The sequence below is a fragment of the Lissotriton helveticus genome, chromosome 7, assembly GCF_964261635.1.
Source record: "Lissotriton helveticus chromosome 7, aLisHel1.1, whole genome shotgun sequence".
In the NCBI taxonomy this organism is placed as follows: domain Eukaryota; kingdom Metazoa; phylum Chordata; class Amphibia; order Caudata; family Salamandridae; genus Lissotriton; species Lissotriton helveticus.
Window position 1 is genome coordinate 1,687,389,674 of NC_136068.1, and position 14,067 is coordinate 1,687,403,740.

Below are 14,067 nucleotides of genomic sequence, written 5' to 3' on the forward strand. Positions count from 1 at the left end.
GAAAAGAAACATATGGCGAGAGCTCACCAACCTGGCTATCAATTACTTGTCTTGCCCACTCGCAAGCGTGTCTTCAGAACGTGTTTTTAGTTCTGCTGGTGGCATTGTGACTTGCAAAAGGTCCCGCCTCTTGCCCGCAAATGTGGAGCGGCTCACCATGATAAAGATGAACCAGCACTTCATACCACCAGATTACAAAGTACGAGAATGCACGCAGGAAGAAGAGGACACCGACCTACCTGAGGAAAGTTCTCCTCAGTTACCAGAAGTACTACCGACTCAATTTGCAGAGTTTGAGGACGAGCTCTGCTTCCCTGACAGCGAGTTCTGAAAATGAGTCAATGATTCATTAACTTTAACATTAGTCCTTATTCACTTTTATTCCTGTGTGTCTGTCTTTCTTTTTTAAGCAAGTGCTTCATCACATTCACAACAAAACTGTAATCAACCAATCAAACAACAAGCCCATCAGCAGAACTGTCTTGATTTTGATGCCGCAGCATTCCTCAGGTTCACAACAGTTAGTTGACAAGAACTCAGTCCTGGTCGTCTATCCTCCTCCTCCAGACTCACCCTATCCATTTCCCGTAATGCTGATGCCTGGAATCTGCACAATGAAGAAACTTACGTTGACGAGTCCCCTAAAGAGGGACTGTCTGGAAGTAGTGAGTCCTCATTTAAATACATTTTGCTAAGTGTGACTTTTTTGCGTTTGGGTTTACGGGTCTTGGCTGGGCCATTGCTGGCAAGGTCTATTAAGGGATGAAATTGGTTAGGCATTTACTTTGGAAAACATTTGGCCTATTACACGTGAACGTTTAGGCGTTATTATTGCTCGCTTGCCTGTCTTAGGGGTGCTGTCTGTGGGGCTTCCAGGATTTTGGGGTCTGTGAGCACCGCTGCCATATTTCTAATGTTGATTGCTTTTGTTTTGCAGAAAATCCACGCCGGGAAACTCCAGTTGGGGCCCTGCTGCAGAACGCTTTAGGACACTGTGAATTCCAAGTGGAGCCAGCCCTCAAACACAAATTACAGGTAAGATAAGCGTTTGGATGGGAGGTAGTATAATGGAGTATTAGGAGAGGCGAGAGAGTGACAGTGGTACTAGTAGTAAAGTCCTAGGACTCTTCAATTAACAAACTCTGTGACAGGCATTTACTTTGGAAAACATTTGGCCAATTACACGTGAACCAACACGATGACAGTGTTCAGTAAAACGAACTTACTGCAAAACCACCACCCACCAGGCTCAAAAGTAGTAAAAAAAAAGATATGCTCAGATAAAGTTTGAAAAAGTATATTTTTATATCCCTAACAAAATAATCTCCCACAAGACCCTCCCTAACCCCAACAAATAAATAGTCCATCAAAAGTCCCCAAAAAACCCAACTCCCAATTCCCACCCCCAAAAAGTCACAAAAAAAAGGGCAAGGGACACTCTAGGGATGCATGGTGTTGTTAACTTTGGCCTCCAGGGCATCATGCCTTAGGGCCAGGGCATCGTATTGCTCCCGGAGGGTGGCGTGATCTAAACGGAGGCCCTGCACCAAATTTTGGTACTCTTTCCATTTCCGGACCTCCGCCTCCAGGTCCGACACTCTGCGGATTGCTCGGCGCAAGCGAGCCTTTACAGTACTGTGAGGTGCAGCCTTTGCTGCTCGGCGGTGGCGTCTGCCAGCACGGCTCCGTTTGGCTGGAGCACTGCGCTGACCGGCAGAACGTGGGGTCACTGAGGAGGATGCAGATGTTATATTGGAAGTACTGGACTGCGTGTCGTCCCCCTCCAGTTCCACCAGCCGCCGATATTGGGCAACAGTTGCATCCAGCCTCCGTTGCCGGGCCAGTACAGCCAGCATACTCCTTGTTGGTTTTGTTTTAGTATGTATCAACAAAGAGAGAGGTAGGGAGATTGCAAAGACACTCTCTTAGTCCCCGGTTAAATGTCAAACAACAAAAAAAGAGAGAGGTATGAACTGGTCAAGCCCACGGCTACCAGAAACGTGGAGCAAAAAGATAAGCGAGATATTATTGATCACAGTCACTCTAGTTTAGTGGGATCATAGTCACTCTATTTGAGTAGGAAAGCCCTCACACACCGACCTAGTCAGTGTCATGCTTCATCATCGGGCCCCACCGAAGAGACAGAGTGTCTCTTCGGTGTGCTGCGACGCCAGAAAGACTGCGGAGCTGGTTGTGTGGGGAGGATGTGTTGTGAAGATTCTCAAATTAAAAGTGACTAACAGGGTATCAAAAAAACTTTAATAAGTGATCCCTAAGACACGTGTAAGTGGTATATGTGTCTGAATTTAATAGCCAAGGTTATTAGGATCTAGTTTAAATTCAGCTAAATACCACAAATTTATTAAAATCAGTCAACATGTTTCTGCCTTCAATGTGGTATATATTCACCATGGCATTCTTCAGGACTAAAACCCCGGCGGTATGGACACTCTAATAGTCCACCCTGACCTGGGGGCGTGAAAGTGAAAAGGAAAAGTTAAAAAAGTGCTTAAAATGGGAGAGCAATTTGCTCAATCCAAAAAACCCCAAAATTAGGGGTGTATCAGCACCTGTAGGAAAAGATATACAGACAAACACATAAAGACATACATACAATTAGTATATGCCAGCGTGGACTTATCGTAGTGCTCCTAAGATGGTGGCAAACCTTTGTGTGCACACAATAATAGATAACTTATGCACCATCCAAGTAGCCCTTTGGGAATAATCGTATTTACTAGGAGGTGAAGTGCTAGAGGTGGTTTAAAAACTACTATTGTAGTGAAGGAGATAAAAACGCGATGTGAACTCTCCATGAGAAGGGATCAATTTGACCAAATGGTCAGTGACCCCCACAAGATGGTGGAATATGGAGAACATCTCACTTTAAAAGTGGGCGCTACTTGCACCATGGGTCTCGGGAGGGGGGTTGGAGCGCGATTGGCACATCCTAAGAAAAAGTACAGAGTCGAAATGTCAGCATAACCCATACAACACACAGGCACTTAGCTTTGTTAGTCGTAGTAATCGTTCCGCTGTGGATGTAGACTCACGCCCTCAGCGCTCACAGCCCGCTTTTAAACCTGTTGCGACCCTCTAGACCGGACCCCGACGATGGGAAGCGGGGCCGGTGAATGCGTATAAGAGCGCTTTGTTTACGCGCTCGATTTCGGGTTTGGGCGTGCCTCGCTGTTCTTGCGATGGGCGTGTCTCAGTGAAAGCGAGGCTTGGGGCGCACACGCCCACTAAGGCGGATGCGCGTTACTGATCGGACCGAGGCTTGAATTAAGGAGCCTATCCCTACGCTAAGCCTCAGGGGGGTGTTTACAAGCTGATAGTTGTTATGACGACCAAGGGAAAACATTGTCTCTCGGAAAAGGGAGCGAGGGATTAGCTATTTCGATCGGCAAGATTTACTTTGCAATCAGGAACTTGGAACTGCTATAAACCAGTGGGTTCATAAATAGGGAAGGACAGTGTGAAAGAGCACATAAAGGATTGTGATTTTGTACACATAGATTGAACTGTGGACTGGGATGTTAAAGTACACAGAGTTTTTTATGAAAAATAAATCGAATGTTACATGTTTTTAAGCAGATCAGTTCTGTGTAGTATTTGACAGCCAGCTGGAGTTAAAGAGTTCATGTTAGGACTGTGTTCCAGGGAATATCGTCGTTGAGCCCATTGATATTTGTCCCCAGACGGTATACCCAACGCTGTTCCTTTTCGAACAGTCTATTTTGTATATTCCTTGCACCATCAATTGCTTCAATGACAGTCCATGTCATGTCATTAGTGGTATGATTCTTTTCTAGGAAATGGCGGCTCAGCTTAGTGGTTACTTTCTTGCACCTTATGTTACTCCGGTGTTCGCAGATCCTTTGTTTCACTTTTCTAGTGGTCATGCCAACGTACCGAAGGTTACAGGAACATGTGATCAAATAGACCACATTGCATGAGTTGCAATTAGTATGAACACGTTGCGTCCACACTTTCCCTTCTTCCAATGTCAATGTTTTTGTAGGTTGTGTTAAATGGCAAACACTACAATCCGAGCAGGGATAATGCCCGGTGATTTTAGGGAGTCCCCACGATGTTGTTACTGATGGTGTGATATTCAGTGGATTCTCTTTTGGGCATGTGTGGACCAGCGTATCTTTTAGACTGCGTCCCTTTTTAAAGGAAAAAAGGGGTTTTTCCCAATCCTTTTTAAAGGTTCTTACAATACTCCAGTGTTTATTTATACTCTTTTTCATGGTGTTGGAGAGGCTGCTGTATGTCGTGACACAGGTGAGTGGAATCTGATCTGAATTATTAGTTCTTTCTTCAAGGAGAGCTTCCCTTGGCTGATTTTTAGCTCTTTTGAATCCCTTGCTTAGTGTGGAATTAGGATAGCCTCTATTTCTCAATTTTTCGGTCAGATCAGCTGATTGACTTTTGAAGTCTGTGGTTGTGCTGCAATTCCTCCGCAGCCTGAGAAATTGCCCGTAAGGTAGATTTTCTTTTAACGGGCGCGGGTGAAAGCTGTTAAATTGTAGTAGATTGTTTTTTGCAGTAGGTTTATTGTAGGTTTTTGTAGCCAGTGTCGTTCCGCTGATTGAAATAACCACATCTAAGAATACGATTTCTTTTCTGTTTGTGGTGTTGGTAAATCTTAGGTTAGGGTCTAAGGTATTGATCCATGAAAGGAAATCTTTCAAGTCATTATCACTACCATTCCAAATGAGTAGGATGTCGTCAATGTAGCGTTTCCACAAAAGCATTGACGAAGAAAAGTTAGCAGTTGGTGGTAGGATATGTTTAGCCTCAAAATCTGCCACATACAGCCCCGCCACGCTCGGCGCGAAGGTGCTGCCCATGGATGTCCCAGAGCATTGTAGGTACAGTTTATTTTTGAATGAGAAAAAGTTCTCTTTTAGTGCTATAGTGGCACAATCGATGATGATTTTTTTTGGGGTCTGGAATTCCCAGTCGGTTGAGTCTAGGGCCTTTTTAAGGACCTCGATTGTGTCATCCTGCGGAATGCTAGTATAGAGGCTTTCCACGTCTAGTGTTACAAGGGTAATAGAGTTTTCAGGAAAGTTTATTTCTGTCAGAAGTCGTAACAGGCTCTTGGTGTCCTTAAGGTAGGTCGGTGTAGACTGGACTAATGGTTTCAAAAAATAATCACAAAATTGTGATAGCGGTTCCAGAAGTGACCCTATGCCAGAGACGATTGGGCGTCCAGGTGGAGGGAGTTTGTTTTTATGCATTTTCGGCAGAGTGTAGAAGTAGGGTATTTTACTACTTGTGTTATTCAAAAATGCAGCTTCATTCTTGGAAATCTGGTCTTGGTCCTCTGCTTGTTTTACCATAGAGCTAATTCTTTTAGCAAGATCTGGGGTTGGGTCCAATGCCAGTGGCGTGTAATTTCTAACGTCACTGAGTAGATTTTTGCAGGTGGTCTCATACGCAGTTGTGTCTTGGATGACGATCCCTCCGCCCTTGTCCGCGGGTTTTATGGTTATGGAGGTGTCGTTTTTTAATTGTTGCAATGCCTCAAATTCAGCAGTACTGAAATTCCCGAATGTTTTCGGGTTCTGGCAATGTTCTAGGTCCTTAAATACCGCTTGCTCAAAAGCAGTTATGGCTGCCGGTATTGTGTGTGAGGGTGGGATGAAGGTGGAGTTAGGTCTTAAACCTGTGTCACCTTTCCTGATTGATTCTAGTGGGTCTATTTTTCCATCAAAAAAAGCTTTCAGTTTCAATTTGCGAAAGAACCCTGCTAATTCGCAGTGCATTTTGAATTTATCGGGTTTGGCTGTGGGGACAAAACCCAGCCCCTTCTCCAAAACTTTCATCTCCACAGGAGTAAGTACTCTAGTGGATAGGTTTGTCACTAGACTTAGACTCCGCTCGGGCCCGGCTGCTGGTTGCTCCGGGTGTGGTTCGCTACTGAGTCTTCTTCCTGCCAGGTTACTCTGGTGTTCCCTCTCCTCTTGCCTCGGCCTCTCCGGCCGCTCTCTAAAAAAGGCTGTCTATACTGTTGTTGGTAGTTGGCCGGGGGCATGAAGCCTGGGTTCCAGCCCATAAAAGGAAAAGGTGGCTGTTGGAAAGCATATGGGTGGGCACCCATCCCCATTTGTGGGGGGTACCAATGTTGGTGATTGCCTTGATTACCATGTCCACTTCTGTTCGTTCTATTACCACGATTACCCCTTCTTTTAGTTTGTTTGAAGGAGTTGTTACTAGAACCGCTGCTATTCGATGAGTCCTCATCTGAGTAGTCTGGGTTGTTGGCATTACGTGCTGGTGGAGTGAATGAGGCCGCAGAGTAGGGATATACTTTCTCAAACTCAAATTTCTTTTGGTCTTTTTGAAGTTTTGTCACCTTTGATTGCATTAGATTGTCTTTGTATTCACTCATCTCCTTGTTAAGTTCGTCTAGTCGTTTTTTATAGCCGGTGATAGTGGCTTTGAAGTGAGTCTCGGTTTCCCTGATTTCTATCATGATGGATTCCGAGAGTCTTAAGGCTGTTTTGATTATCAGGACCATCCAATCGCGTGTGCAGTGCCATGCGATTGCGGCCCAGTCCTTCCTGAAGGCAGCATCATTCAGAAAGATGCGTGGGGCATTAGTCACCAAAAGTCCTTTCGGTGCTGTGTTGGTTGTTAAATAGCCCTTCATGATTGTACCATGGAGGACGGTACGAATGTGCTCTTTCTTTTTTTCGGACAGGCTGTCCCATTCTTTCTGAATGATGCTGCCTTCAGGAAGGACTGGGCCGCAATCGCATGGCACTGCACACGCGATTGGATGGTCCTGATAATCAAAACAGCCTTAAGACTCTCGGAATCCATCATGATAGAAATCAGGGAAACCGAGACTCACTTCAAAGCCACTATCACCGGCTATAAAAAACGACTAGACGAACTTAACAAGGAGATGAGTGAATACAAAGACAATCTAATGCAATCAAAGGTGACAAAACTTCAAAAAGACCAAAAGAAATTTGAGTTTGAGAAAGTATATCCCTACTCTGCGGCCTCATTCACTCCACCAGCACGTAATGCCAACAACCCAGACTACTCAGATGAGGACTCATCGAATAGCAGCGGTTCTAGTAACAACTCCTTCAAACAAACTAAAAGAAGGGGTAATCGTGGTAATAGAACGAACAGAAGTGGACATGGTAATCAAGGCAATCACCAACATTGGTACCCCCCACAAATGGGGATGGGTGCCCACCCATATGCTTTCCAACAGCCACCTTTTCCTTTTATGGGCTGGAACCCAGGCTTCATGCCCCCGGCCAACTACCAACAACAGTATAGACAGCCTTTTTTAGAGAGCGGCCGGAGAGGCCGAGGCAAGAGGAGAGGGAACACCAGAGTAACCTGGCAGGAAGAAGACTCAGTAGCGAACCACACCCGGAGCAACCAGCAGCCGGGCCCGAGCGGAGTCTAAGTCTAGTGACAAACCTATCCACTAGAGTACTTACTCCTGTGGAGATGAAAGTTTTGGAGAAGGGGCTGGGTTTTGTCCCCACAGCCAAACCCGATAAATTCAAAATGCACTGCGAATTAGCAGGGTTCTTTCGCAAATTGAAACTGAAAGCTTTTTTTGATGGAAAAATAGACCCACTAGAATCAATCAGGAAAGGTGACACAGGTTTAAGACCTAACTCCACCTTCATCCCACCCTCACACACAATACCGGCAGCCATAACTGCTTTTGAGCAAGCGGTATTTAAGGACCTAGAACATTGCCAGAACCCGAAAACATTCGGGAATTTCAGTACTGCTGAATTTGAGGCATTGCAACAATTAAAAAACGACACCTCCATAACCATAAAACCCGCGGACAAGGGCGGAGGGATCGTCATCCAAGACACAACTGCGTATGAGACCACCTGCAAAAATCTACTCAGTGACGTTAGAAATTACACGCCACTGGCATTGGACCCAACCCCAGATCTTGCTAAAAGAATTAGCTCTATGGTAAAACAAGCAGAGGACCAAGACCAGATTTCCAAGAATGAAGCTGCATTTTTGAATAACACAAGTAGTAAAATACCCTACTTCTACACTCTGCCGAAAATGCATAAAAACAAACTCCCTCCACCTGGACGCCCAATCGTCTCTGGCATAGGGTCACTTCTGGAACCGCTATCACAATTTTGTGATTATTTTTTGAAACCATTAGTCCAGTCTACACCGACCTACCTTAAGGACACCAAGAGCCTGTTACGACTTCTGACAGAAATAAACTTTCCTGAAAACTCTATTACCCTTGTAACACTAGACGTGGAAAGCCTCTATACTAGCATTCCGCAGGATGACACAATCGAGGTCCTTAAAAAGGCCCTAGACTCAACCGACTGGGAATTCCAGACCCCAAAAAAATTCATCATCGATTGTGCCACTATAGCACTAAAAGAGAACTTTTTCTCATTCAAAAATAAACTGTACCTACAATGCTCTGGGACATCCATGGGCAGCACCTTCGCGCCGAGCGTGGCGGGGCTGTATGTGGCAGATTTTGAGGCTAAACATATCCTACCACCAACTGCTAACTTTTCTTCGTCAATGCTTTTGTGGAAACGCTACATTGACGACATCCTACTCATTTGGAATGGTAGTGATAATGACTTGAAAGATTTCCTTTCATGGATCAATACCTTAGACCCTAACCTAAGATTTACCAACACCACAAACAGAAAAGAAATCGTATTCTTAGATGTGGTTATTTCAATCAGCGGAACGACACTGGCTACAAAAACCTACAATAAACCTACTGCAAAAAACAATCTACTACAATTTAACAGCTTTCACCCGCGCCCGTTAAAAGAAAATCTACCTTACGGGCAATTTCTCAGGCTGCGGAGGAATTGCAGCACAACCACAGACTTCAAAAGTCAATCAGCTGATCTGACCGAAAAATTGAGAAATAGAGGCTATCCTAATTCCACACTAAGCAAGGGATTCAAAAGAGCTAAAAATCAGCCAAGGGAAGCTCTCCTTGAAGAAAGAACTAATAATTCAGATCAGATTCCACTCACCTGTGTCACGACATACAGCAGCCTCTCCAACACCATGAAAAAGAGTATAAATAAACACTGGAGTATTGTAAGAACCTTTAAAAAGGATTGGGAAAAACCCCTTTTTTCCTTTAAAAAGGGACGCAGTCTAAAAGATACGCTGGTCCACACACGCCCAAAAGAGAATCCACTGAATATCACACCATCAGTAACAACATCGTGGGGACTCCCTAAAATCACCGGGCATTATCCCTGCTCGGATTGTAGTGTTTGCCATTTAACACAACCTACAAAAACATTGACATTGGAAGAAGGGAAAGTGTGGACGCAACGTGTTCATACTAATTGCAACTCATGCAATGTGGTCTATTTGATCACATGTTCCTGTAACCTTCGGTACGTTGGCATGACCACTAGAAAAGTGAAACAAAGGATCTGCGAACACCGGAGTAACATAAGGTGCAAGAAAGTAACCACTAAGCTGAGCCGCCATTTCCTAGAAAAGAATCATACCACTAATGACATGACATGGACTGTCATTGAAGCAATTGATGGTGCAAGGAATATACAAAATAGACTGTTCGAAAAGGAACAGCGTTGGGTATACCGTCTGGGGACAAATATCAATGGGCTCAACGACGATATTCCCTGGAACACAGTCCTAACATGAACTCTTTAACTCCAGCTGGCTGTCAAATACTACACAGAACTGATCTGCTTAAAAACATGTAACATTCGATTTATTTTTCATAAAAAACTCTGTGTACTTTAACATCCCAGTCCACAGTTCAATCTATGTGTACAAAATCACAATCCTTTATGTGCTCTTTCACACTGTCCTTCCCTATTTATGAACCCACTGGTTTATAGCAGTTCCAAGTTCCTGATTGCAAAGTAAATCTTGCCGATCGAAATAGCTAATCCCTCGCTCCCTTTTCCGAGAGACAATGTTTTCCCTTGGTCGTCATAACAACTATCAGCGTGTAAACACCCCCCTGAGGCTTAGCGTAGGGATAGGCTCCTTAATTCAAGCCTCGGTCCGATCAGTAACGCGCATCCGCCTTAGTGGGCGTGTGCGCCCCAAGCCTCGCTTTCACTGAGACACGCCCATCGCAAGAACAGCGAGGCACGCCCAAACCCGAAATCGAGCGCGTAAACAAAGCGCTCTTATACGCATTCACCGGCCCCGCTTCCCATCGTCGGGGTCCGGTCTAGAGGGTCGCAACAGGTTTAAAAGCGGGCTGTGAGCGCTGAGGGCGTGAGTCTACATCCACAGCGGAACGATTACTACGACTAACAAAGCTAAGTGCCTGTGTGTTGTATGGGTTATGCTGACATTTCGACTCTGTACTTTTTCTTAGGATGTGCCAATCGCGCTCCAACCCCCCTCCCGAGACCCATGGTGCAAGTAGCGCCCACTTTTAAAGTGAGATGTTCTCCATATTCCACCATCTTGTGGGGGTCACTGACCATTTGGTCAAATTGATCCCTTCTCATGGAGAGTTCACATCGCGTTTTTATCTCCTTCACTACAATAGTAGTTTTTAAACCACCTCTAGCACTTCACCTCCTAGTAAATACGATTATTCCCAAAGGGCTACTTGGATGGTGCATAAGTTATCTATTATTGTGTGCACACAAAGGTTTGCCACCATCTTAGGAGCACTACGATAAGTCCACGCTGGCATATACTAATTGTATGTATGTCTTTATGTGTTTGTCTGTATATCTTTTCCTACAGGTGCTGATACACCCCTAATTTTGGGGTTTTTTGGATTGAGCAAATTGCTCTCCCATTTTAAGCACTTTTTTCACTTTTCCTTTTCACTTTCACGCCCCCAGGTCAGGGTGGACTATTAGAGTGTCCATACCGCCGGGGTTTTAGTCCTGAAGAATGCCATGGTGAATATATACCACATTGAAGGCAGAAACATGTTGACTGATTTTAATAAATTTGTGGTATTTAGCTGAATTTAAACTAGATCCTAATAACCTTGGCTATTAAATTCAGACACATATACCACTTACACGTGTCTTAGGGATCACTTATTAAAGTTTTTTTGATACCCTGTTAGTCACTTTTAATTTGAGAATCTTCACAACACATCCTCCCCACACAACCAGCTCCGCAGTCTTTCTGGCGTCGCAGCACACCGAAGAGACACTCTGTCTCTTCGGTGGGGCCCGATGATGAAGCATGACACTGACTAGGTCGGTGTGTGAGGGCTTTCCTACTCAAATAGAGTGACTATGATCCCACTAAACTAGAGTGACTGTGATCAATAATATCTCGCTTATCTTTTTGCTCCACGTTTCTGGTAGCCGTGGGCTTGACCAGTTCAGACCTCTCTCTTTTTTTGTTGTTTGTTTTAGTATGACCAACTATATGAAGAAAGAAAGACATAATCTGTAACCAATGCTCTTTAAGAATATGATTAACACAAAATGATTCAGCAGGAAGTTTTGTCACAGTACAACTAGCAACTAGCCAGCGCAGTACAAAAGAAACTATTCAGGCCAATATCATGGGCGTCCGCAGGGATGGGCAAGAGAGGGCGCGATTGCCCCCCCCTGGATCGCAGGTCCATCCAGTGCTGGCCCAGTGACAAATTGCAATATGGTAATTACAGCAGGCTGGGACCGACAGACAGATAGAGGCAGAGACAGAGAGAGAGGAAGACAGAAGGAGAGAGAGAGAGAGGGAGGGAGCCAGAGGGTGACAGAGGGAGGATGAGGGAGGGAGACAGAGAGAGAGGGAGGGGGAGAGAGAAAGAAAGATGTGTGTAATGTGTATGCCAGGTCTGGTGGCTCAGTGGACGAAGGCATCCGCTGCAGGGGCATGATTTCAATTTCATGGTCATATTTTTTTTTGTTGCTCTAGATACACCCCCCTCCCCCACCGACCCTGCCCCCTTCGGTGCAGCCCTTGGCCACAAACCACACTATCAATCATGTCAGGAGTAGGACTCAGGAGATGGTGATGATGTTGCACCCCCCCCTGGAAACATTTCATAGTATGTTCGTAGTTCATCCAGTGACCGTCTACTCTCTGTAGATACACATCATATGCTATCTAAGAGTCAGATAGTACCATGATCCAGCTTACCTGTACCCGCCACCACCACTGTCTCCTTCCTCACAGTCTGTACTTCTTGGTCCGACTCCTCTTGCGCCGCCTCCTCCCCAGAGTGGTCCTCGGACTCGGAGTCGATCACTATTACCACATCCGAGCTGGCCCCGCCACCAGATGTTCCACCTACAAAGTAGATTTAAGAATGTTAGATTACACCACTCACTAGTAGTTGGTCTAAGTATGAATGAAGAATGTGAAAACAACAGAAAAAGTAATTGACTGTCTACTCTAGTCTAAAGTAAAAATGTCCCTCCTTCCAGGGAAGGCTGTTGTCTTGCTGCATTTTTTTGACATAATTGATGAATGCTTGCTTAATTTTAACACACACCATTTTTCTCTGAACAGACAGAAACTGGACTTCTAAGGACAAGAGCAACATCAACTTCAAACCAGGTGAAAGCTCGGCTCGACCACAAGAAATGTGTTCCATTACTCATCAACTCAGCACCAAGCACTTTTCCATTTCCAACTAACTTTATTTTAATATATGTGTTTACTTAAACTTTTAATAAAGCTTTTAAACTTGAATAGACTCTGTGGTTTTTGGTCCTCCAGACTAGAGTGACTGAGCGAAAGGTTTTGCAATTTTTGCCAGGAGGAGTCCGTGCCGCTGACACTACCAGGTTTATACGGTGTGCCAAACACGCCACTCTGAAATATTATTACTCTGGTCTTTGGTGTCCATAGTTCGGTTTGTGGAGAATTGTCCCTGCAACAGTAGTATTATTGATTTTGCTCCTATCTAAACACTATTTCGAAAAAATTAAATTAGGAACGCTTGGACAACAATAGGTCCTCTAGATATTTAAATGAAAGCTTACTGGGGCCAGCAAAGGAGCACTCGCCGCCCTGGCCTGCATCCTCCTCCTTTGGAGCCACTGCATCCGCTTTTTCTGTCCGCTTGCCCCTGGGCGGACCTGACGTACAACATGAAAGAATGAACAGAAAACATTGATGATTGCTGCTTGTCGATGTCCTTGTCAACCAAATCAAACATTTAGAAAGAACAAGAACCAACTATTTCAGCCAAAAAGAGGGCTACAAAGGAAGGACTGCACCTGAGCCTCTACTCTAGGGGCAGATTTACAAGCCCCTTGCAGCTCTTTTGCTCCGTTCTTGCTTCACTTTTGTGACGCAGCGCCACAACAAGAGAGGCGCCATGGTGTGGCGTATATTAACAACGTGACGCATATGGGAGATGCATCCCATTCTAAAGCCCTGCGCCATAAGGGAGCGTTCCAGCGCAAGGGAGGGCGTTCCTGCGCGGGAACGCATGCTAAAAGTGGCTATGGGGAATATATAACATTTCAATCAGTCATTTAGGACAATGATGCGTCACTGAAACCCTGCGCCTGCATGAAGCAGACTTACGGCTTGACGCAGCATTGCTGGAGCTGCGCCATCGTTGCAACGCAACTCCATCAATGAGCCGCCTTTACGGCACCGATGCGTAACGCTTCGGTGACGTTTTGGGACCATGGTGTGCCGCATTGTAAATACGGCGCACCATGGGTGGTGCTGGCGTGCCGCACACTTTGCAGGGATGCGCAGGTAATTGCTAATCTGACACTTAGGGGCATACTTACGAGTTCTGAGCTGGACACCTCCAGATGTGCACCAGAACAAATGCGTAACGCAAAACTAACCTTGCGTCACGGCAGATGCGCCGCAATTACAATGCGGCAAACCCTGGCGCAAGGGTAGGCCGATGCGTGACGCATCTCGTGACGAAAGAGGGGCGCATCTCTAGAGTCGCGTCGCGGGCGCGATGCAACTATAGCAATGCTCAGGGCTGCCCAATACTCAACATACCGCACAGTCCTTACGCCTGCTTCAAGCAAGCAGGCATAAAGAATTGACGTAGCAGTGTCGCGGAAGTGCCTGCGTTAAATCTTGTAGATTTCACGCAGGCAC

At 45.3% G+C, this 14,067-nt stretch overlaps 1 long non-coding RNA gene across 1 annotated transcript; it reads left to right on the forward strand.

Moving 5' to 3' along the window:
• The first annotated feature begins 439 nt into the window (after positions 1 to 439).
• LOC144767620 (uncharacterized) lies at positions 440 to 12,616 on the forward strand. Its single transcript, XR_013598283.1, has 3 exons — positions 440 to 665; positions 938 to 1,035; positions 12,499 to 12,616. It is a non-coding gene; the product is annotated as an uncharacterized LOC144767620 (long non-coding RNA).
• Positions 12,617 to 14,067: the final 1,451 nt, after the last annotated feature.